The 24,516-nt window shown below is 44.4% G+C and overlaps 2 long non-coding RNA genes across 2 annotated transcripts in view; both read left to right on the forward strand.

Moving 5' to 3' along the window:
* The window catches only part of LOC140721243 (uncharacterized), a 219,605-nt gene that overhangs the window by 137,911 nt on the left and 57,178 nt on the right, over positions 1-24,516 (forward strand). The gene's annotated exons all lie outside the window — the stretch shown is intronic.
* Positions 14,838-23,826, forward strand: LOC140721250 (uncharacterized). Its single transcript, XR_012097354.1, has 3 exons — positions 14,838-14,940; positions 20,688-20,782; positions 23,714-23,826. It is a non-coding gene; the product is annotated as an uncharacterized lncRNA (long non-coding RNA).

Consider the following 24,516-nt stretch of genomic DNA (forward strand, 5'->3'; position numbering starts at 1 on the left):
GAGGCATAAAATTATTACGAATTGACAGCTTGGCTTTGACAAAGGCAGGTCGTCCCTTACCGGCCTGATTGAATTTTCTGACGATGTGACTAAACACATTTATGGAGGTAGAGCAGTAGATGTAGATGTAGTGGATTTCAGCAAGGCACTTGATGAGGTACCCATGCAAGGCTTATTGAGAAAGTAAGGATGCATGGGATCCAAGCAGACATTGCTTTGTGGATCCAGAAATGGCTTGCCCACAGAACGCAAAATTGTTTGTAGATGGGTCATATTCTGCCTGGACGTCGTTGACTAGTGCTGTTCCTCAGGGATCTGTTCTGGCACCATTTCTCTTCGTCAGTTTTATAAAGGACCTGGATGAGGAAGTGGAGGGATAGGTCAGTACATTTACTGATGACACAAAGGTTAGAGGTATTGTGGATAGTGTGGAGGGCTGTCGAGGTTATAGCGGGACCCCGACTGGAAGCAAAACTGGGCTGAGAAGTGGAAGATGGAGTTCGACCCAGATAAGTGTGAGGTGATTCACTTTAGAAGTAAATATGATGGCAGAATATAGTATGAATTGTAAGACTCTTGGCAGTGTGGAGGATCAGAGGGATCTTGGGGTCTGAGTCCATAGGACACTCAAAAATGCTGCGCAGCCTGACTATGTGGTTCAGAAGGCATACGGTGATGAAGGCCTTCATCAACCTTGTGATTGAGTTCAAGTGCCAAGAGGTAATGTTACTGTTATATAGGACCCTGGTTAGACCCCACTTGGAGTACTGTGCTTGGAGTGCAGTTCTGGTCGCCTCACTACAGGAAGGGTGCGGAAGCGATAGAAAGGGTGCAGACGAGATTTACAAGGATTTCTCTGGATTGGGGAGCACGCCTTATGAGAATAGGGTGAGTGAACTTGGCCTTTTCTTCTTGGACAGATGGAGGATGAGAGGTGACCTAATAGAGGTGTACAAGATGATCAGGGGCATAGATCGTGTGGATAGTCAGAGGCTTTTTCTCAGGGCTGAAATGGCTAACACGAGAGCGCACAGTTTTAAGATGCTTGGGAGAAGGTACAGAGGTGATGTCAGGGGTAAGTTCTTTTACGCAGAGAGTGGTGAGTGCGTGGAATGGGCTGCCGGCGACGGTGGTGGAGGCGGATACAACAGGGCCTATTGAGAGACTTTTGGATAGGTACATGGAGATAAAAAGAAGAGGCCTGATGGTTAACCCTAGGAAATCTCTAACGTATGATCATGTTTGGGAGAGCACTGTTGGACGAAGGGCCAGTGTATTATGCTGTAGGTTCTCTATGTTTCTCTACTTCTTTGTTCTCAGTTCATTCTATACAGTCAATGCTCACAGCATCCTCTCCTCCCACTATCATGCTGTTGCATTTGCTCCTGAGGCCACTGTCTCTACCCTGAGAGGCGGTGAACACAGAGCGATAAAAAAATGTGCAATTCTTCTTGCAGCTCTAGTGGGCCGTTACCCTGGAAACAGAGGAAGTGGTTCACCAAAAATAACCGAAAAGGGAAATAACAAACTCAACATCGTATGCTGTGAGTTTAATTATGATAAAGTTTAACACTGCAGCCACTTTGAATCGAAGAATCTAAAATTGTAAAGTCTGCTTTTAACGTGCCGTTTTCAATAATACTCTGATAGTTCTGGTTAACAAAAAATGATAATAGTTAGCAATCAATAATATATTAACCTCTGCCGGAAATATACCCAGTGACAGCCCCAATCACCATCTGTTGCAACAAACTCCACAGATCGACCACTCTTTGGCTGAAGAAGTTTCTCTCAGTTTTAAAGGGAAGCTTGATTATTCCGAGACTGTGCTCTCAGACCCCAGACTCTCCGTCTGATGGAAACATCCTCCACGTGTCCACTGTCTCCAGGCTGTTCAGTATTCCGTAGGTTTAAATAAGATCCCGTCCACCTCTATACTTCTGAACTCAATAGGTTACAAGCACAGAGTCATCAAATGCTTGTCATACAAGCGGTGGTTGATAAGTTCGTGGCCCAAGGTAGAAGGAGTCAAGTTTAGAAAACCCAGCACATTTATTTTTCAACATGGTCCCCGCCTACATTTACACGCTTAGTTCAGCGGTCGTGGAGCAAACGGATCCCTTCTTTGCAGAATTCGACATCTTGGACCTCCAGAGTTGGTCGACAGTAAGAGTGATTGATAAGTTCATGGCCTATGGCAGAAGGAGACGAGTTATACAGCTCTCGTTACATGCACATTCAGATCAACTCTTTGAGTGATTATCCATAAAGTTTGAAGTTAATAACTCATCTCCCACCTCAGGCCACAGACTTATCAATCACCCCTCGTACAGAAACCCTCTCATTCCTGAGATTACTCTTGTGAACCACGTGCGCTGTTCAGTATTCAGTTGTACTGAACACATGTGCTTCATGTCCAACGATTGACAGACAGGAGACAATGAAGGGCGATTTCCAAACACAGTTTGAAAACCAAACTCACGGGTCTATTTCTACTGTTGCAAACACGGTACAGCCCAGTTACTCACAGCCTCTCACTGTGATGGATGGGATGGTAACTCATCCTCTCCTCGGTATGGCAGTCATTTCTTCCAAAGAAACTCCCGAAACAAACATCTGAGCCCAGAACAGAAATACGGGTTCAACATCTCATAAACCTGGGCAGCTTGAACCCTGGGTCCATTGTACTTGGATCTAAAACTGTGATATCCCAGGACCCAACCTCACAGTGTCACACTGCTGAATCTGCCACTCACCGACCCCCGAATCCTCACACATCGTCCACACACCTCACAGCGAGTGGTATAATCAGAAATTTCCTCAGAGCCAATGCCCAGCACCCCAAGGCTTTTGATTCACTGTGAAAGGAGGAACATCCAGCCCCCATCTGTGGTAGTACTGACCTGTGCCAAATCCCCGATACCGACAGCTCCATAGGACCAGTATTACCCAGGATTACAGCTCAATCAGTAACTCGCCCAGGACTCCTTGTCGCCAGTAATGTGCTGCAGTGTCTCGGCCATTCAGAGTTCAAAAACTAACACTCCGATATCAACCTGTGGCAGAGCGGGAACCTGACTGGGTCAGAGAGCGGGCTGGAAAACCTGTGTGCGGGGCACCAGCAGGCAGGGATACGTTTCACATTGTCTCCACCAGCTAAACTGAACATATTTTATCATTATCCTACTGTTAAATGAGATCTTGCCCAGCACAATTGGACATCACATTTCCTGCAGGCTAACAGGAATAAAACACGTTTAATTTAAAATTGAAAGTAAAGTGCTGGAAACTCGGTACATCAGATTGGATGTGTGTAAAGAGAAACTGTTGAAAACCCAGCATCAGACCCGATCTGCTGAACGGTTCCAGCATTTTCTATTTTTTACTTTAAATGATGCACAACTGTTGACTGATGACAAGATGTTTGTGACGGCCTGAACAAAGTTGCACAAATGAATGTCCCACATTCATTAGTTCTCTTTTCATTCCAACACAGGGTTAGTACAGTCGACACAGTCAATGCTCACAACATCCTCCCCACCTCACTATCAATCTGTTACATCGGATCCCGAGGCCACTGACTCTCCCTGAGGGATATTGACCAGAGCGATAAAGATGTACGCCAATTCCTGCAGGTCATAAGGGTTGTTACCCTGGCAACGGAGAATGTGACTCTTCAAAAATGACTGACAATGATGCAGCAAGTTTCCTCATGACAAATGTTGAATGTTGAAAATAAAATTGTAATGGCTGTCTTTTCTCCCGCTCATGCTACATTCAATAAATCCTCTGGTAGTTCAGATAACAAAAAAGCGATTTCAGAAATAACCCAGTGAGGCAAAATACTTCACAATGAAAACAATGTAGGAGAAAGATTGTTGATATATCATCATTGGTGAGATACAGACAGGACAGAGATTGAACAAGAAGGTTGATATATATCTTTGAGGCGGCGGGGTACAGACTGGACAGAGGTTGAACAAGATGGTTGATATATATCATTGAGGTGGTGGGATACAGACTGGACAGAGGTTGAGCAAGATGGTTGATATATAATAGTGAGGTGGTGGGATACAGACTGGACAGAGGTTGAACAAGATGGTTGATATATATCATTGAGGTGTTGGGATACAGACTGGACAGAGGTTGAACAAGATGGTTGATATATATCATTGAGGTGGTGGGATACAGACTGGACAGAGGTTGAGCAAGATGGTTGATATATAATAGTGAGGTGGTGGGATACAGACTGGACAGAGGTTGAACCAGATGGATGATATATATCATTGGGGTGGTGGGATACAGACTGGACAGAGGTTGAACAAGATGGTTGATATATATCATTTGGTGGGTAACAGGTTGGACAGAGGTTGAACAAGATGTTTGATATATATCTTTGAGGCGGCGGGGTACAGACTAAACAGAGGTTGAACAAGATGGTTGATATCTATCATTGAGGTGGTAGGATACAGACTGGACAGAGGTTGAACAAGATGGTTGATATATATCATTGAGGTGGTGGGATACAGTCTGGTCAGAGGTTGAACCAGATGGTTGATATATATCATTGGGGTGGTGGGATACAGACTGGACAGATGTTGAACAAGATGGTTGATATATATCATTTGGTGGGATACAGGTTGGACAGAGGTTGAACAAGATGATTGATATTTATCATTGAGGTGGCGGGATACACTGTGGACTAAGATTGAACTAGATGTTTGATATAAATCTTTCAGGTGGTGAGATACAGGCTGGACAGAAGTTGACCTAGATGGGCAGGAAATTGCATTGAATTAAGTTGACTTTGTACATGAGGAGTTAAAATATTTACGTTTCGTCTCCGTCTAAATGTGCAATGTGCAATTTATAGTAATTTATAATAAATTGTTTATACTATTTACTATAACTAATTTATACTATTTACAACCGGACAGTCAATATAAAATAGAAATATAATTTTATCAGCTTGAATTAATCGTTCTGATGGCCTGGTGGAAGAAACTATCCCGGAGCCTGTTGGTTCTAGCTTTTATGCTGTGATACCATTTCCCAGATGGCAGCAGCTGGAACAGTTTGTGGTTGGTGTGACTCGGCCCTTTTTACACATCAGTCTCCGCAAAAGTCCAAATAGTGGGAGGTTTATATGTACTGATGCGCTGGGCTGTCCGCACCACTTTCTGCAGAGTACTGGGGTAGAGGGAATTACAGTTCTCATACCAGTGATGCAGCCAGTCAGGATGCTGTCAATTGTGGAACTGTAGAAATTTCTGAGAATTTGAGGTGCCCTACCAATTTCTTCAGCCATCTGAGGTGAAAGAGGGGCTGCTGTGCTCTTTTCACGACACAGCCGGTACGTACAGACAATGTGAGATCATCGGTGATATTTATGCCTTGGAACTTAAAGCTGTTCACCCTCTCAACCCCAGATCCATTGATGTCAATACGGGTAAGCCTGTCTCCATTCCTTCTGTAGTACAGAACCAGTTCCCTTGTTTTTGTGACAATGAGGGGGAGGTTGTTTTCTTGACACCACTGAGTCATGGTGATGACTTCTTGCCAATATGCTTCTTCTTCTTATTTGAGATTGGGCCAATCAGTGTAGTATCATCGGCAAATTTAATTAGCAGATTGGAGCTGCGGGTGGTGACACAAGTTATGGGTGCACAGAGAGTAAAGGAGGGGGCTAAAAAGGCAACACTGAGAGACACCTGTGTTGAGTGTCAGAGGGGCAGAGGTGCGGAAACCCACACGTACTACTTGTCGGCGATCAACAGGAAGTCCAGGATCCAGCTACACAAGGCAGGGTGAAGGCCGAGTTTCTTGTCGATACTTCACGCCTTCATATGCCTACTGCTCTCCCCATGACTGCAAGGAACTGCAGAGAACTTTGGTCTACGCTGAGAAAATCAGAGAAACAAGCGTTCCCTGCATGGATTCCTGCTACTCATCTCCCAGCGTCGGAAAAGCACGCCGTGTACACAAAGATTCTCACAAGCTGGACATTCTTGCTGCAAATCCAGCGACCATTAGGGAAGAGATACAAAAGCCTTAAAGTGCGCACAACCGGGCTCCAGGACGGCTTCCTGTCTGCGATAATAAGCCCAATGAATGGTCTCCAGTACGATAAAATGTGCTCTACCTCACAATGTAACTCGACGTGACCCTGCGTCATATGTCTATCTGCACTGCACCTATACTGCGGCCATAATCCTTTGTTACACTTATTGTTTTGTCATAAATCAGCTCAATGTACTGTTGTAATGTATTGACCTGTGGTATGTTAGAAAAGTTTTAACTGCAGCTCAGTTCGTGATGACTACAGTGGCATGCAAACGGGTGGGTACCCCTGGTCAAAATTTATTTTACTGTGTATAGCTAAGAGATTAAAAGATTACCTGATTCCCAAAAGGCATGAAGTTAAAGGTGACACATTTCTTTAATATTTTAAGCAAGATTACTGTTTTATTTCAATCTTTTACAGTTTCAGAATAATAAAAAAGGTAAAGGGCCCGAAGCAACAGTTTGGGCACCCTGCATGGCAGTACATAGTAACACCCCCTTATCAAGTATCATAGCCTGTAAACGCTTTTTGTAGCCAGTTAAGTGTCTTTCAATTCTTGTTGGGGGATTTTCGCCCATTCTTCCATGCAAAAAGCTTCTAGTTCTGTGAGATTCTTGAGCCGTCTGGCATGTACTGTTCTATTGAGCTCTCTGCACAGATTTCCGATGATGTTTAGGTCGGGGGATTTTGAGGGTCATGGCAAAACCTTCAGCTTATGCCTCTTGACGTAGACTATTGTGGATTTTGAGGTGTGCTTAGGATCATTATCCTTTTGTAGAAGCCATCCTCTTTTCATCTTCAGCTTTTTTACAGACAGTGTGATGTTTGGCAATAATTTAACTGTAGCTCATTTCGTGATAATTATAAACAAATCCCCGATTTTAATTGTCTGGAATTATTAGACACGACTGAGCCTTTGCTTTGGAACTTCAGATGGAAATTTGACTGACTGGGTTGTTGATTTGGAAATTCTGAAGGAAAACTGAACTGAACTGTACAAGAGGAGCTCAGATAAATGGAAAAATCTAAATTCTTACATAAGTAAGTAATCTACCTATGCAATATTGGCTGCACTTTGGCAGTGGAATGAAACATACTGCCATATTGCAGAAAAAAACCATATTGTCCATCCACAACGAGAGGACGTGACAGATCTGGATCTCACTGCCTGTCTGGAAGGCCGAAAGGTGAAGCTACACGTTCACGTGGAGCAGTGGCTTGCAGGTCTGCAGAAAATTGTGAACAGCCGTTATTTCATATCTACAGCAGCTACAGATTTAGTTTTTCTCTCGCAGGGAAATGGAAATGAACCAACAACCGGGATATTCACTTTCTGATTTGTTCCGCTTTGACGGGTGTTCGGGGCGCGACCGGGAGTATCGGACTCTTGGTTGTTCCGCCTCGAATATTGGGTGGTGCAACCTGTGATTGATATCGCTGCGCACCAATGGTATTAATGCAGCTCATAAGTCCTCTATTGGCTGTTGGGGTTCACGTGAATAGTAGCTCAGCCGTTAAACCGACCAAACGAGCACAGTAGTGCGTGGGTGACGTAAGGCACCGCGTACGTGAGGGCAGATCCGCATGTGGGGAACCCATTTGTGACGTCAGGCGCATGGGGGCGCCAGTGTTACGTCACATGTGGGGTGCGCTCGCATTTAAAAACAACTCTATTGATGTTTCTTAAGATTTCAGTGGGACAACAGCATTAAGCCTGGGTTTCATCACTGAATCCACTGGCAAGTGTGTTTACAGACATTTTTCAACTCTACTGCTCCCAGTGTAGAGTGGCATCCTGCTTCAAAACAGTCTCCAAGGTAACATGTCTGAACGACTGGCGTCCTGTCGCACTCACCTCAATGATAAGCAAATGCTTTGAGAGGTTGGTCATGACTACATCCGCAGCATGCTACCACCCACACTAGACTCCTCAACCATTTCCCTACCGACACAACCGACTGTTCTTGCACTGCAGCATTTAACACCATAATTCCCTCCAGGCTCGACAGGAAGCTCAGAGACCTCGGCCTTGACCCTGCCTTGCGTAGCTGGATCCTGGACTTCCTGTCAGATCGCCGGCAGGTGGTAACAGTGGACTCCCCTCAACACCGGTGCTCCTCAGGGCTGTGTTCTAATCCTCCTCCATTACCCCCTGTATACCCATGACTGTGTTGCCACCCACAGTTCTAATCTGCTAATTAAATTTGCTGACGACACTACATTGATTGGCCTAATCTCAAACAATAACGAAGTGGCCTACAGGGAAGAAGTTATCACCCTGAAACAATGGTGCAAGAAAACAAGGTCTCCCTCAGTGTCACAAAAACAAAGGAGCTGGTTGTGGATTACAGGAGAAATGGATACAGGCTAACTCCTATTGATATCATTGGATCTGGGGTTGAGAGGGTAAGAGCCTCATGTACCTCGGTATAAACATCACTGAGGATCTCAAATGGTCTGTACATACTGGCTGTGTGGTGACAAAAGCACAACAGTGGCTCTTCCAGCTCAGACCATTGAAAAGTTTGAAATGGGGACCTATATTCTAAGGATTTTCTACAGGGCTACAATTGAGAGCATCCTGACTGGCTGCCTCACTGCCTGGTATGGGAACTGTACCTCCCTCAATTCGCAGGAGTCTGCAGACAGTGGTGCGGACAGCCAAGTGAATCTGTAGTTGTGAACTTCCCACTGTTTAGGACATTTACAAAAACAGGTGTGTTAAAAAGGGCCCCAAGGATCATTGGGGACCCGGTTCACCATGACCACAAACCTTTCCATCTGCTACCATCTTGAAATGGTACTGCAGCATAAAATCCGGGACCAAAATGCTCCGGAACAGCTTCTTCCACGAGGCCATCAGACTGCTTAATTTATGCTGACTCAAATGTATTTTTATGTTGTGTTGTATATACCATTTATTATAAATTACTTTAAATTGCAGATTGCTCATTTCGACGGAAACGTAACGTAAAGATTTTTAGTCCTCATATCCATGTAAGTAATATGTAAGTAATAAAGCCAATTCATTTCAATTCTCCCGGATACGCTGAAAATCATCTAGGTGCTGCTCCAGATCCCTCACACAGTCTTCAAGGAGCTGCAGCTGCATCCCAGGACTCCAACAACCGGCATGAAGAACACACAATCAGCATTTACTACACTAGGTACAGTGAGAGAGAAAACGTACCAGAGCCAATGACTTGTTTGAGCTGAAGGCTCTTTAGAGCCATTAATACTCCTCATAATTTTGTTTACCTCTATCAATCTCCCCTCATTCTTCTATGTTCTGAAGAATATAGTCCTCACTTGTTCATCCAGCCCCTGCAACATCCTTGTCCATTTTCCCTATCCTCTTTAAACCTTATTTGCATCTATCTTGAAGGTAGATGAAAAAAAAACTGCAGATAATATTATTACCAAGGCCTTACCAATGTCTTACAACTTCAGCATAACATCCGTCTACTGTACTTAGTAAATTGATTTATGAAGGCCAATATGACTAAAGCTTTCTGTACGATCCTATCTGCTTCTGCCGCCACTTTCCATGAATTAACCATATAAAACCATATAACAATTACAGCACGGAAATATGCCATCTCAGCACTTCTAGTCCGTGCCGAACGCTCACTCTCACCTAGTCCCACTGGTCCGCACTCAGCCCATAACCACCACCAACCCCCCCCCCCCCCCCATTCATTTCCTGTCCATATACCTGTCCAATTTTACTTTAAATGACAATACCGAACCTGCCTGTACCACGTCTACTGGAAGCTCATTCCACACAGGTACCACTCTCTGAGTAAAGAAATCCCTCTCCTGTTACCCTTAAACTTTTGCCCCCTAACTGTCCAATCATGTCCTCTTGTTTGAATGTCGCCTACTCTAAATGGAAAAAGCCTATCAACGTCAACTCGATCTATCACCTCATAATTTTAAATACCTCTATCAAGTCCCCCCTCAACCTTCTACGCTCCAAAGAATAAAGACCTAACTTGTTCAACATTTCCCTGTAACTTAGGTGCTGAAACCCAAGTAACATTCTAGTAAATCTGTAAAGTAGTAATTATGGAGCATTGCTGCTCCCATATCCCATTATAGTGCTATATTCCTCAGTGCCCTGCCATTCACTGTGGAAGAACTACAATGCGCATTTTCTGCATTAAATTCCATTGGCCATTTTGTTAGCTTTTTTTTTGCAGCAGAAGCAGATCCGTCTGCAAGCCATGATAGCCTTCTTCACAGTCCACTGCACATTACATTCACAGTCGGTTACATTCACGGATTTGCTGATCCAGTTAACCACATTATCATCCAAACCACCGAGATACATGGAAAACAACAAAAGACCCAGCATCGATCTCTGTGGCCCACTACTAGTTACAGGCCAACACGTACAAACAAGCAGGATGAACTCAGCAGGTCGGGCAGCGTCCGTTGTAATGTACAGTCAACGTTTTGGGCCGAGACCCTTCGTCAGGATTGAAGAAGGAGGGGGCAGGCGCCCCATAAAGAAGGTGGGGACAGGCTGGAAAACCAATCAGAGGAAAGATCAAGGGGTGGGGGAGGGGAGGCAGGAGGGGATAGGCAGGAGAGGTGAAGCAGGAATGTAAGGGGAAAGCACTATGGGTAGTAGCAGAAGGCAGAATCATGAGAGAGGTGATAGGCAGCTAGAAGAGGAGACAGAGTGAAAGTGGGATGGTGGAAGGGAGAGGGAGGGAATTACCGGAAGTTGGAGAATTCGATGTTCATACCAATGGGAGAGGTTCCTCCCTCCTCCGATCACCTCTCTCCCCCAACTTTCTTTATGGGGCCCCTGCCCCCTCCTTCTTCAGTCCCGACGAAGTGTCTTGGCCCAAAACGTTGACTGCTCATTTCAACGGATGCTGCCCGACCTGTTGAGTTCATCCAGCTTGTTTGTACGTGTTGATTTGACCACAGCATCTGAAGTGTACTTTCTGTTTACTAGTTACAGACCTCCAGTCAGTGAGGCAACCCTCTACTACCACTCTCTGGCTTCTCCCACAAAGCCAATGTCTAATCCAATTTAATACCTCAACCTGAATGCGAGTTATTCACCCTACTTGATCAGTCTCCCATGCGCGACCTTTCCAAATCCCTTAGTAAAACCCATGTAAACAATATTCATTGCCTTGCCTTCATCCACTTTCCTGTTGTTTTGGATAGCAGTAACAGGATCAGTCCGAGTCAGCATGGATGTACGAAGGGGAAATCATGCTTGACTAATCTTCTGTAATTTTTTGAGGATGTAACTATGAAAATGAACAAGCGAGAGCCAGTGGATGTACTGTACCTGGACATTCAGAAAAATATTGATAAGGTCCCACATTTGAGATTAGTGGGCAAAATTAGAGCACATGGTATTGGGGGTAGGGTACTAACATGGATAGAAAATTGGTTGGCAGACAGGAAACAAAGAGTAGGGATTAAAGGGTCCTTTTCAGAATGGCAGGCAGTGACTAGTGGGGTACCGCAAGGCTCGGTGCTGGGACTGCAGCTATTTACAATATACATTAATGATTTAGATGAAGGAATTAAAAGTAACATTAGCAAATTTGCAGATGACACAAAATTGGGTTACAATGTGAAATATGAGCAGGATGTTGGGAGAATGCAGGGTGACTTGGACAGGTTTGGTGAGTGGGCAGATGTATGGCAGATGCAGGTTAATGTGGATAAATGTGAGGCTACCCATTTTGGTGGCAAGAACAGGAAGGCAGATTGCTATCTGAATGGTGTCAAGTTAGGAAAAGGGGAAGTACAACAAGATCTAGGCGTCCTTCTTCATCAGAATGCCAATGAAAGTAAGCATGCAGGTACAGCAGGCAGTCAAGAAAGCTAATGGCATGTTAGCCTTCATAACAAGGAGAGTTGAGTACAGGAGCAAAGAGGTCATTATGCAGTTGTATAGGGCCCTGGTGAGACCACACCTGGAGTATTCTGTTAATTTTTGGTCTCCAAATTTGAGGAAGGGCATTCTTGCTATTGAGGTAGTGCAGCGTAGGTTCACGAGGTTGATTCCCGGGATGGCGGGACTGTCATATGTTGAATGATTGGAGCAACTGGACTTGAAAACACTGGAATTTAGAAGGATGAGAGGGGATCTGATTGAAACATATAAGATTATTAAGGGATTGGACATGCTAGAGGCAGGAAACATGTTTCCGATGTTGGGGAAGTCCAGAACCAGAGGCCACAGTTTAAGAATAAGGGGTAGGCCCTTAAGAACAGAGTTGAGGAAAAACTTTTTCGCCCAGCGAGTTGTGGATCTATGGAATGCTCTGCCTCAGAAGGCAGAGGAGGCCAATTCTCTGGATGCTTTCAAGAAAGAGTTAGATAGAGCTCTTAAAGTTAGCGGAGTCAAGGGATATGGGGAGAAGGCAGGAACGGGGTACTGATTATGGATGATCAGCCATGATCACATTGAATGGAGGTGCCCGCTCGAAGGGTCAAATAGCCTACTCCTGCACTTATTTTCGATTGTCTATAGCTTCAGCAAAATCTCTGTAGTTAGACATGACCTACCACTCACAAAGCCATAATAAGTGCATGTCTATCAAAATAATTATATATTCAGTCCTTTAGAATACCTTCCAATAACTTTCTGAATACTAATGACAGGCTCATCAGGTTATAATTTCGTGGTTTATGTTTTAACAGAAGACCAAGTTTGCCTATCCTTCAATCCTCTGGTAATACTCCTGTCTCTATCGATGTTTTAAATATGTGCCGGGGCGCTGGCAATATATCCACTTGCCTCCTGAAGGGTTCAATAGAGCGCGTTGTCAGGCTGTGGGGATTGATCCACCCTGATTTTCCACAGGGTGGCAAGCATCTCCTCCTTTGTAATCTGCCCTGTTGATGGCTCTGGAGACGGTGCATGAGAGGTTCACTAAGATATTGCTTGGGTTAGATCTATAACTAGTGGCTGGACAAACTTTGCTTGTTTTCTATGGAGCGGTGCAGGCTGGGCTGACGGTTGCAGGAGGTTTATAAGATTATGTGAGGCACATGTGTCGCTGGACTGTGCTACCTGGGCCATTGTTAGAGGCAGATACATCGGGGTCTTTTAAGAGACGTTTCGGTCTGAGGAAAAAGGAAGGATATGGACATTCTACAGGCAGAAGGGATTAGTTTGGCTATTTGATTGGTAACTTAATGGTGGAGCAAAACATTGTGGGCTGAAAGGCCTGTTCCTGTGCTGTACAGTTCTATTTACTGTGTCTCTTGTCACGAAGTTTCGGGGTAACGGAGGCAAATGGGGTGCGTGCGAACAACATACCAGCTGGAGCCCAATATGCGAAATGTGAGATCATCCGCTTCTGTACAAGAAACAGAAATACTAGGTGTGTCTACTTGGTGGAGGAATGTGGTGCGGTGGGTAGAGAGGAAAGTCAAATGTACATTGTCTTTATTGTAAGAGTTATTGGCTATACGACTGAAATTACTGTATGAATTATTTTTGCTTCAGTGGAGTCATAAAAAAGTGCAGCTCAGAACAAGGCGTTCGACCCATCTAGTCTGTGCCCAAACGTTTGACCTGCCTACTTCCACCGACCTGCGCCAGGTCCATAGCCCTACTTACCCCTACCGTCCATTTACTAACCCAAACTTCTCGTGAAAGTGGAAATTGCGCTCGCGTGCGTAAGTTGCACTGGCAGCTCTTTGCACACTCTCGCGACGCTGGGAGTGAAGGAGATTCCCTCATGTTCCCCTTAAACTTTTCAATCTTATCACATAACCTCTAGTTGTTGTCCCACCAAACCTCAATGGAAAAAGCCTGCTTGCATTTACCCAAGTAATACCCCGCATCATTTTGAATACCTCTATCAAATCTCCTCTCAATCTTCCACGTTCCAAGGAATATGAAAGTCCTAACGAATTCAGTCCTTCCTTATTACTCAGGTCGTCCCGGCAGCATTCCTGTGAATCTTCTCGGTACTCTTTTATAGAAGTGATGTCAATGAAAGCTGCATATTTACAGATGGGCTGTGAATTGTCTGCTCGACTGGGATGGGGATGGGATCCGTAACTCTGTGACCCGAGAGCGGGGAATGGGGAGAATTGTAGGCAATAAAAGTATGAAAGAATGGGAAAATACGGAAGGAAGGGTCGGAGGCCTATGAGCGGCGAGGAGCAGAGTCACCGGTTTACGTGGGAGACCCTCCACCTGTCACGTGATTCAGTTACGAACTCCCAATTTACCGCAGATCTGCAGCATCTGAGGGACAATGCTCCATGTACAAGTGCTATTTCATCATTCGTCCGCTCAGACAAGACTGTGAGATCCAGATCTCACGTTCTCTCGATATGGGTGGGAGTTTCTTTTTACCCAATTCACCTGTTATGACCTGCCAAAGTGTAGCCAATGTGTCCCGATATGTAACCGCAATTAATGGAGAATTAAGCCTTTTCCATTTATCTGGTCTTCTCAAAAACGATTGCACTTCGGTTAAGCCTGCCTAGTTTGTTTTTTATTGTTTAGTTTTATTTTGCACTACAGTGAATGAACCTACATAATGTATATAGTTATTGTAATTCATTGTGTTTTTTTTCTGTTTATTATTGTACCGCAGCCGTGAAGGCAACAAATTTTATTACTCCTGTCGGTGATGTTAAACCTGACTGAAATTGACCAACCCATCGATCACGTGATCATATTTTACCGCAGATCTGCAGCATCCGCCGATTTATTCCCGCGGCCCCGCCCCCGCTGTATCGACGAGGCAATTGTACTGCGCATGCTCAGCCTCCGGATGGGCGGTATTTTCTATCCGTTCTGTGCAGAAGCGGATCGTCGGCGGGAGCCGGGAGACGGATATCTGCCTGCGCGCAAAGATATCAAGTTCCCTCCGGTGAGTATTGAATCCGGTCCCGAATACGGAGATCTGATGTCGGGCAGAGAGTCTCGCTGACTTACCCGAATAGGCTGCCTCGCCTCGCTGCCTTCGCACCGAACCGCCTGAGATAGCCGCCTCTCAGCTCCTGGTGTTCTGGTCCGAGGAGCGGGAGGAGCTGCTGATGCCGCGAATACACCCACCCGTTCAGTTGTACCCAGGGGATTTTACCTCCATCACCTGGTCCTTAAGATTTGAAATTATTGGCTTAAAATCTTCACTTGGATCGATGCCTGGGGTCGATAATTGTTTTACATAATTCCAGTACACCGGAAGCGGCAATTCGGCCTGTTGTTTTCTTGCAGACTCGAGGGTTAAACAGAGTAATCGCACCCTCGGGAGACTCCTCCACGTGTATAGGTAGTTTCACCTTTCCTCCGTTCAGACAGGACAGTGAGATCCAGATCTCTCACGTCCTCACGGTGTGGATGGACAATTGTTCTCTTGACTCCATTACACTGTTACGACTTGTCGAAGTGCAGGCAATGTTTCCGAGTTAATGCGAGAATTAAGCCTTTTCCATTTATCACGAATCCTCGCTTATTTGTGCAACTCAGCGACGTCTCCCTCCAGAAGTTTCAAAGCAGAAGATCAGTCTGCCTAATAATTCCAACACAATTAAAGAGGGGTATCGTTTATTATCGCCATAAACCGAGGTTTAGTGAAAATCCTGTCTTCAGTACCATCCATGAATATCAATACATTACAACAGTACGTTGAGGTGAAAATGTGGTGCAGGTAGACATATGATGCAATGTACATTGTGAGGTCAGAGGTCCATCTCAGCACACTGGAGAGCATGCAACTTGGTTCATTCTGCTCATTCCGTGTTATTTTCATCAACCTCTGTCCAGTCTGTATCCCATCTCCTCAATGCTATCTATCAGCAATGCTTCTTCTAACATTTCTCTTTTTTGTGTGGTATTGTCTTGCACCTTTCAGCTCATTGAGTTATCGAGGAATCGTTTTAGTGAGCTGGAACTACCAGAGATTTAATTGAATACAACACAAGGCAGATTAAATCCAGCCATTACAATTTTAGTTTCACTGTTACAAAATGGTTGCAGTGTTAATCTTTGTTCTGATGAAACTCATAGCATGTGACGTTGAACCTGTTATTTCCGTTGTTCGGTTATGTTCAGTGAGCCACTTCCTCCGTTTCCAGGGTAACTGGAAGTTAGCTCTGGAAGTCAGAGCTGCAGCAAGTGTTGCACATTTTATCGCTCTGTGGTCACCGCCTCTCGGAGTAGAGACAGTGGCCTCGGGAACAAATGTAACAGAATGATAGTGGGAGGAAAGGATGCTGTGAGCATTGACCGTGTGGGATGTTCCACCAGGGTCAGAATGAACTCTGAACTAACAAATTGATGGAGGTGGGAATGGCATTTACAAATTTTCGGATGTTCCAGACATTCTGCAATCATTTACTGTCTGTGCATTAACATGAAAAAGGGGAAAACTGCTGTTGCAGGATATTTAAAGTAAAAAGAGAAAATTCTGGAATCATCAGCAGATCGGTAACATCTTGGACAGTCTCAGTTCTGGAACTGGGTCTTCCACCATTTCTCCTTTCAGAGATGTAGTCTGATGTACTGAGATCCCAGCATTTTCTACTTTATAATTTTACACTGTGGGAAACATGGCAGCCAGTGATCCCACAACAGTGATCAAATATGATCAGTTTTGCTGCTGAAGACTAGCTGAACTGTATCCGCATCCTCTCACAATATACGGACTGATGAGTCCCGGCCAAGGCAGAGGGTCATTAGGTTTGCCTTAGTTTGTGAATCGGAAATGGCAGGAATTCCACAACCCACGACTAATACGTCCCAGGGGACTCAGTGTGTGTGTGTTATAATATTGCGATGGAGTCTCTGAGAATATAGAACTGGCAGGAAACGGGCTACAGTGCAGATTGGTAATCCTACAAACACCAAAGCGTCCCAGGGGAGTCTGTGTGTGGGTTATAATATTAGGAAGACGTCTCTAAGAATATGGAACTGGTAGTATATGAGCTTCAGTCCAGGTTGGTAATTCTGCAGTGAGGCGTCGGGTTGTGGAGAAACACTGTCCACACCGCGTAATTCTACTTGCAGTATTTCACGGTTATTGAGATTGTACCTCAAAGTAGAACAGAACTGCACAAAATTCTAAAAATTTGGATTCTCTGTGTCTTTTACAACTGTAGCATTCACTCCCAAATCCGCTTCTCAATACCTTAATTTATTAAGGCCAATAGGCCCAAACCGCACGTTACAACCCTTTCTAACTCTGGTGCCACCTTCACGGGAATATGGATCTGTGTTCCTATGTCAGTTTGTTTTGACACACATCGCAGACCCTTACCAATCATTACCAATATTTTTTTTTACTGCGAAATTGCTTCACGTCACTCTGGTCTGCATTAAATTCGCTCTTCAAGTTGTCAAGACAATTTCTCAGCTATTTGTAATTTTCGTAGATTTTCACACGTTCTACTGCACCCGCAAATTTTCAAATTTAGTATAATATGCAAAGATGGTGTTCCAGTTTCACCACCTTTTCATGTATAATCTAAATTGTTAATATCATAAACAATAAAACACTAAACCCTTTTCTCCGCAGCGCACCGCGAGTCACAAACACCCAGTCAGAGAGACAAACATCTACAACCACTCACTGCCTTCGCCCATTAATTCATCCTGAAAGTTAGGCACCAGCTGAAGATAAACAAAAATCCAACATGTGTGTAACGAATAAAATACTCCTGCACTGAGCTTGCACTGCTTCATTTTCAATTCTATATTAAAACATTTTTTTTGCTTTCGCACTACGGGAAATATGGCAGCTAATTGCGCTGCTCCAGATCCCACTCAATAGTAAGACAATGATCACGTGTTCTCAATTTAACTGCTGGAGACGCGTTGAAATATATTCCCACCCTCTGGTGACCCACAGCCCGGCATCCCACCCAGTCAAATAATTATCAGTTTCCAGGTCTGTCCTGGGTATACGGGATTCTCAGATTTAGAACTGGGAATAGCCGAGACACTGCGGCACTTTACCGATTGTAAGGAGTCCTGGGAGATTTGGAGCTCGGTTTATAGTTCTGAAAAGTTCCCTCATGGGAGGCTCATCTAGAAAATTGGGCACAAGGATTCCGAGTTGGCTTGTCCTTAGAAGACAGGGAGTACTGGTCCAAGGTGTATATTTTAGCTGGAGGTCTGTAATTAGTCGGGCTCCGCAGGCTGCAAGCCCCAGAAGAGTCCATTGGTCACGAATGACGGGAAAGCAGTAGATTATGTTTTCATTTTGTTCAATTGCAAGATGCAAAAGCGTTTTCATTGCGATACATTCATCTTTTCTATTACCATCTCTGCCACACAAAAAATAGGTTATTTTTGGAATTCACAAGTTGAAAGTGAGGCTACACCTGATTCAGAACTTGCCTGTGTCAGAGATCAGGTGTAGGGATGATATTGGGCAGAGTGTAAGTGCATTTTATCGCAAATTGAACTAATCTATACCAGCAAACACGAGGAAATCTGCAGATGCTGGAAATTCAAACAACACATACAAAATGTAAAATGCTGGAAATTCAAACAACACACATCAGATCCTGACGAAGGGTCCCGGCCCGAAACGTCGACAGTGCTTCTCCCTCTAGATGCTACCTGGCCTGCTGTGTTCCACCAGCATTTTGTGTGTGCTGTTTGATCTATACCAGGGTGTGTTTTCTCACGGTCAAAATCGATACTGACCGACTTGATCTGTTGGGACAGGAATTGTCTCCGCAGCCCAAATAAAGGATACAAACAAGGGAGAATTTGCGGATGTTGGAAATACAAGCTACACACGTAAAATGCTGGAGGAATTCAGCAGGCGATGATTCATCTATGAGAAAAAATACAGTCGACTTTTCGGGCCGCGAACATTCGGCAGGATGAGAGAGAAAAAGGGGATGAGAATTAGATTTAAAAGATGTCGGAGGGAAGAGAGAACCACAGCGTGACAGGTGACAGGCGATGGGGTGGTGAGTAAATAGTTCGGAATCTTATTGTCCGGTTTTATGGTGTTTCCTTCAGTCAAGTTATTCACTTTGTACTTTCGATTGCAAGCACATAAATTCTAATTTTACCAGCATTAGCATTTGGAATTCCTGACAATACCCTATAAAATCTGATTCGTATGATGCCATAAACAAAAATTCAGTATTAGGAGTCACCGTGGCATTGTCTAAAATTGTAAATGAAGTTAGGACAGTGGATGTTGAACTTCGAGCTTTAGCAAAGCCTTTGGCGAGGTGCCAGGCGGCAGCTTGGTGTGAAAGAGTGGGTCCGATTCAGTCCAGGGAGACAGACTTACTTGGATTCAAAATTAACTTGAAGGTGGGAAGCAAAGAGTGGTAAGTTTTCGGAACTTCGACATTCGCTACTTTATAACATTGATTTTGATACGACTGCACAACGAATGGCCCGTAGGCTTGCAGTTTACAATTAATTCAGAGTTACTGCGCGGAATGAAGATAATCGTACATTATAACGGATCTTGATCAGTTCGGGAAATGGGCAGTGGAGCAGTATATAGATTGCAATACAAATACCTACTGGATGTTTTGGAAATAAAGCTATCATCGGAGTTATGATATGTGTGGTGGGGCATTAGGTAATGGAACAGAGGTCGTAGCAGTACAGGGTGGGGAGTTCACTGGCCTTCATCGGTCAGGATATTGAGTACTGAGGGCAGGACATCCTTTGCCTTTGCATTTGGTGAGGCTGTGCTTGGAGTCCCTCCTGTAGATGACATCGTTCTGTTATAGAAAAGGAGTGGCTGAACTGGGAAGAGTGTAGAAAAAAAATTATATTGATGTTGCCAAAACTAAATGCCTGAGTTACAATGAAAGGATGTTCAGGCTACATTCTTTACTCTTTGGAATGAAGGAGAATGAGCAGCGTCTTTATAGAAATGTTTAAAATTATGAGAGTCTGAGATAAGGTCACTGTTTATTATTTATTGTAATGTTGTTCTGTGCACTTTATGCAGTCCAGTGCAGGTCTGTAATCTAGTATAGCTTTCTCTGTGTTTTTTGTTTTGATTACGTAGTTCAATCTAGTTTTTTGGACTGTGTCATGTAAACCACGGTCCTGTAAAACGTTATCTCATTTTTACTATGCACTGTACCAGCAGTTATGGTCGAAATGACAATAAAAGTTGACTTGACTTCACCTGACTTGTTAACAGTCTTTTCCCGACGTCACTGGTGATGGAAACTAGGGAAACAGTTTGGATGTGAGGGAAAAATTTCAAACGGAGATCAGCAGCGTTTTCATGCAGAGGTTGGTGATTATGTGGACTGAACTGCCAGAGTGGATGAGGCAGGTACAATAGTATCATGAAAAGAGAAGATGGGATGGATAGATGATGTGAAGGAGTCTGGAGAGATATGGGCCCATCGCAGGATTTTGGACCATCTTGGTGTTCACAGTAGTTTGCATGATCTCGTTGCACTGAACGGTCTCTATCCCTGGTCTATTACTGTGTGACTCCATCAGGAGGATCACAGGATATCATGTGCAAACATACAGATATGATGTGAAAGTTAATGTTAACTGGGGATGCTTGGTCGTTTGGTCCACTGCTGCTCTGATATAAGAGATGGAGATACTGTCATATTTGCAAATGAATCATACTCTGTCGAACTCACTGTTTGTATCTTTGTAATACAGATCATCTCCAGCAGGTGGAAGTTCCGTGCACCGGGGCCTAAGTGTTCAAGAAGACGACAATCAACAACCATCAGTCACAGTCAGAATGGACAGAGGTATGGTCACTGGGATATTTATTATTAAAATCCTTCTATGTTGGTGCCTAATAGTTCAGATGGAGAAAAACACACTGGGCAGAGAAAAAAATGCCACCAAACAGGATAACTGACCCCACGGGTAAAGAGGCCTTGATTAACGGATCGATCCAACAATTACAGCGCAGGGACCTGACGCCGGTAATGGTGGAATCACTCCGCTCACCATGCAAAGCTTCACTTGAATGAAAGGAACAGGAGGTTCAAATTCACGTGGTTGTGAAACACAGACACGAATGTGACGGCGGTCTTATGAGTGATGTAACAGTTCAGGGAAAAGTCAGGGTCTGTTTCACCTCTGTACGGTTCCTGAGGTGGAAGTGACCTCAAGCGTTCATTGATAAAAGTTGCTGAGCATTATTATATTTCGTAGATTGCGTGATTTTCATGTTTTGGAAGGGCAACTTCGTAAAAGTAAACCAGGACAGGACATGCATATAATTAGTAGAGCCCGGAAAAGTGTTGTCGAACAGGGGGAACCAGGGTTACAGACGCACAGTGCCCTGAAACTGTTTGCACACGGTACATATGACACGGGAGGGGGTCCATTAAGTTGGGAAGCGTACAGAAAACATTCATGAGGATATCGCCAAAAGTGGAGAGCTTGAGCTCTAAGGAGAGGACGGGAAGGCTGGGAATTTTCTCCCTGCAGCAGAGTCAAACGACCACCTTCCCTTTGCTGAAGCCTCGATCTGTCTGTTACTATCTTGGGAAAGGAACAGTAAAGTTTAGTTCACCTTCGAAATTCCCATCACCGGCGATAGAGGGTATTGGTAGTGTTTGCTGTCTTGGTGGTTGAAACAAGCGCATGAGCAAGTGAAGGCATAATGTGTGCCCGTGGTGACAAACTTCTAAAGCGGCACAGCAGAGAGTATCCTGACAGGTGACATCAGGTCTGGTATGGCAACACCAATGCCCATGAATTGAAAAGCAGACAAGAAGTGTTGGATACAGCTCAGTCCATGAAAGGAAAAGCTTTCTCCACCATTCGGTCCATAAGTTCTCCTCAATGCTGCCATCTGGAAGGAGGTATAGGGACCTTTGGTCTCACACTGTCAGGATCAGGAACAGCTCTAACCATTTATCCAACTGGATCCTGAAACAGTGTGGATAACTTCACTCACCTCAACACTAAACTGAACATTGAACACAACTGACCAGGCATCAACGACCGTTGTTCTCACTTCCGTTATTTATTGATTTATCTGCCTATTCTTCTGTTTGATTACTTGCTCTATTTGCAAAGTTGTCATTTGAGTACTGATTGCCTGTCAGTCTTTTCCCATAATCTTTCATGGATTTGATTGTGTATCTTTGTTCTATTGTGAATAAGCACATATTGCACGACCATTCGTAATAAGTCTACTTTTAACCCTGACGATGGTAGTGGAGAAATGATTGCAGCTGTCTGCCCTCAATAGTAATGCACGGTGGACTTTAAAACAGAAACGCAGTGGAGGAAAGCAGAGTAAATTTTACAAATCCCTATTATGTTGCAGTGTGAGTGTTTGCACCTGACGATGTAAAAATGAGTAGGATTTGTAATTTGTTGACAAGATGAGAGTGCCTCCTTGAGGAGGATGAAGTAGGTTTTGAGAGTATGGTGCCATAATTCTGGACACTGCAGGTATCAAAATTTTCCCAAGATTTCGCTATTGAGCTGATCTGCTACATGACTTTAAATTCCAAGGAGCTCTGATGAGAAACCTGGTATAATCAGTGACCATCTGTCTCTGCCTCTTGTCGGCATTGTGATTGTGTTCAACTCCGTGTTTCCAGCAGGAATAAAACAGAAATGATAGCATGGAAACGGGCGCTTCGGCCCACCAAATTCATACTGACCTGCTTATCTTTGAGCTTGCTCCATTTCTCTGTTGCTTTGTCCAACTTTCCCTTGTAGCCTACTGCCATCTTCTTCCCAGCACACAGCTTCTCAACATTGAAACTTTATTTGTGTTGCACGGAAATTATACCCATCACCTTCCACGTGAAAAAATGTACTGTCTGTCGCTCGAGTTTTTAGACTCCCTCACCCTGCAAAGTATCTAACCTATATACCTTCCTGTTTATTTTATGTACATGTGTACGGTCACACATCAAGCTGCAATGGTCTATGGCAAACGATCCAAGCCTATCTATATAACACAAAACCCAACATGCTCCGTCCAGTGACAATCATCATTATCCACTGGACTCTTTCGACCTAAATACATCCTTCGAATAGTTTAGTAACTGGAACTTCACGAAGTTCTCTAAAGTTCTCTAAAACTCTCTAAGCACGATTTGCCAATGACTCTTATAGCAGTTACATGACGATCATCATTCAGGGGACGGAACGGGACCCAGGTGACTGGGCACCATCGATCTCAAGGTAATGGACTGATTGTGACCCAGGGGACTCGACAATGTGCGCCTTAACGCAGTGGTCAGTGTGTGACCCAGAGATAGTTTGTGCCACAGCTGGCGGAGAAAGTGTGACCGAGGGAACGGAATAGGGTATAATACAATGTCTGATCTGTGTGCCGCAGTGAACTGGGGAATTTGTGTCACAGGAGATTTTTGCTTGTGGGAGATAATCCCAGTGATATCTCCCGGTATCACCCGACACTGTTCCATTAAGATACCCTGGTCATTAGTGTTCAACTACTGTGTAGCTAATGATCAGTATTACGGTGTTTATTTTCTGTTCTTTTTCTGGGAGTGGATGCGCCCAACCACCGGCTTATCGGGATGGTCACCCAGCAGGAAGTGTGGTTCATATTCACTAGCACAGTCCCACTTCAAATCTCTTCAGACGCAGTCTCGACTCCTTTATAATCACCCATTGTGAATCCTTGTTCTGATCAGCTGTAAATCATTCTGTTATAATCTGCAATTCATCTTTTTTTTCAGGAAAGTTCTTTAAGTGGGTGCCAAATGCACTCAAGAGACTTTTTCCAGGCAGGGTTTCGAGGGAAGATGATCGGGTTACGGGAAGCAAGGTACCAAGGCAGGCACCAATAGAAAGTGGTCCGGCCGCAGTGAAGGAGGAGCAAAGTCAGCCCAGAGACAGTGACGTCAGAGACACCGATCAGGACCCTGGAACCGGCACAAGTGAGGCGACTGCCTGTCAGCTCGGAAGCTCATCAAACATGGAATGGTCAAGTCCCCAAGAAAGAGCGGGTGGGTAAAATATGAGGGTGATTTGTTCGCAGAATCCGGTAGCGAGGAGGGAAAATACGAGGCCTTGTTGTGGGGTTTGGTCAGAGGACAGGGGTAAATTGTGTATTTGTGTTTCATGTGTTGTAATCGGGCACTTGTTACCCAGTACAGGAAATGTATTACCTGCTCCGATGACTTCCAGTGTGTGCATTAAGAGGAAATGCAGCTGTATGGGTGAAGAGAGCATTTCCAGAGGAGAGTTAAAGGAAATGTATTTACCTGGGAGAGAGTCTCTGGGAAGATCGTATCATTGACAGCCCCAGCATTAGCTGCCCATCCTAAATTGAAGTGTGTGGAGCGCTGGGGTGGGGTGAGCTCGTTTTAGATAATGTAATGATGAGAGCACTGTTGGGTAGGTTTTTAAGGCTCCTGCTGGAGCTTGGGACGAAATATGTGTTTGCAGCTGAATGCAGGTGAACTCTGAGATTGGAGACATGATGAGACATAACGGCTTGAGAGCACTGAGACGAGGGATACTTGAGTTGTTGTCTACC

Source organism: Hemitrygon akajei, unplaced genomic scaffold (genome assembly GCF_048418815.1).
Source record: "Hemitrygon akajei unplaced genomic scaffold, sHemAka1.3 Scf000053, whole genome shotgun sequence".
Taxonomy (NCBI): domain Eukaryota; kingdom Metazoa; phylum Chordata; class Chondrichthyes; order Myliobatiformes; family Dasyatidae; genus Hemitrygon; species Hemitrygon akajei.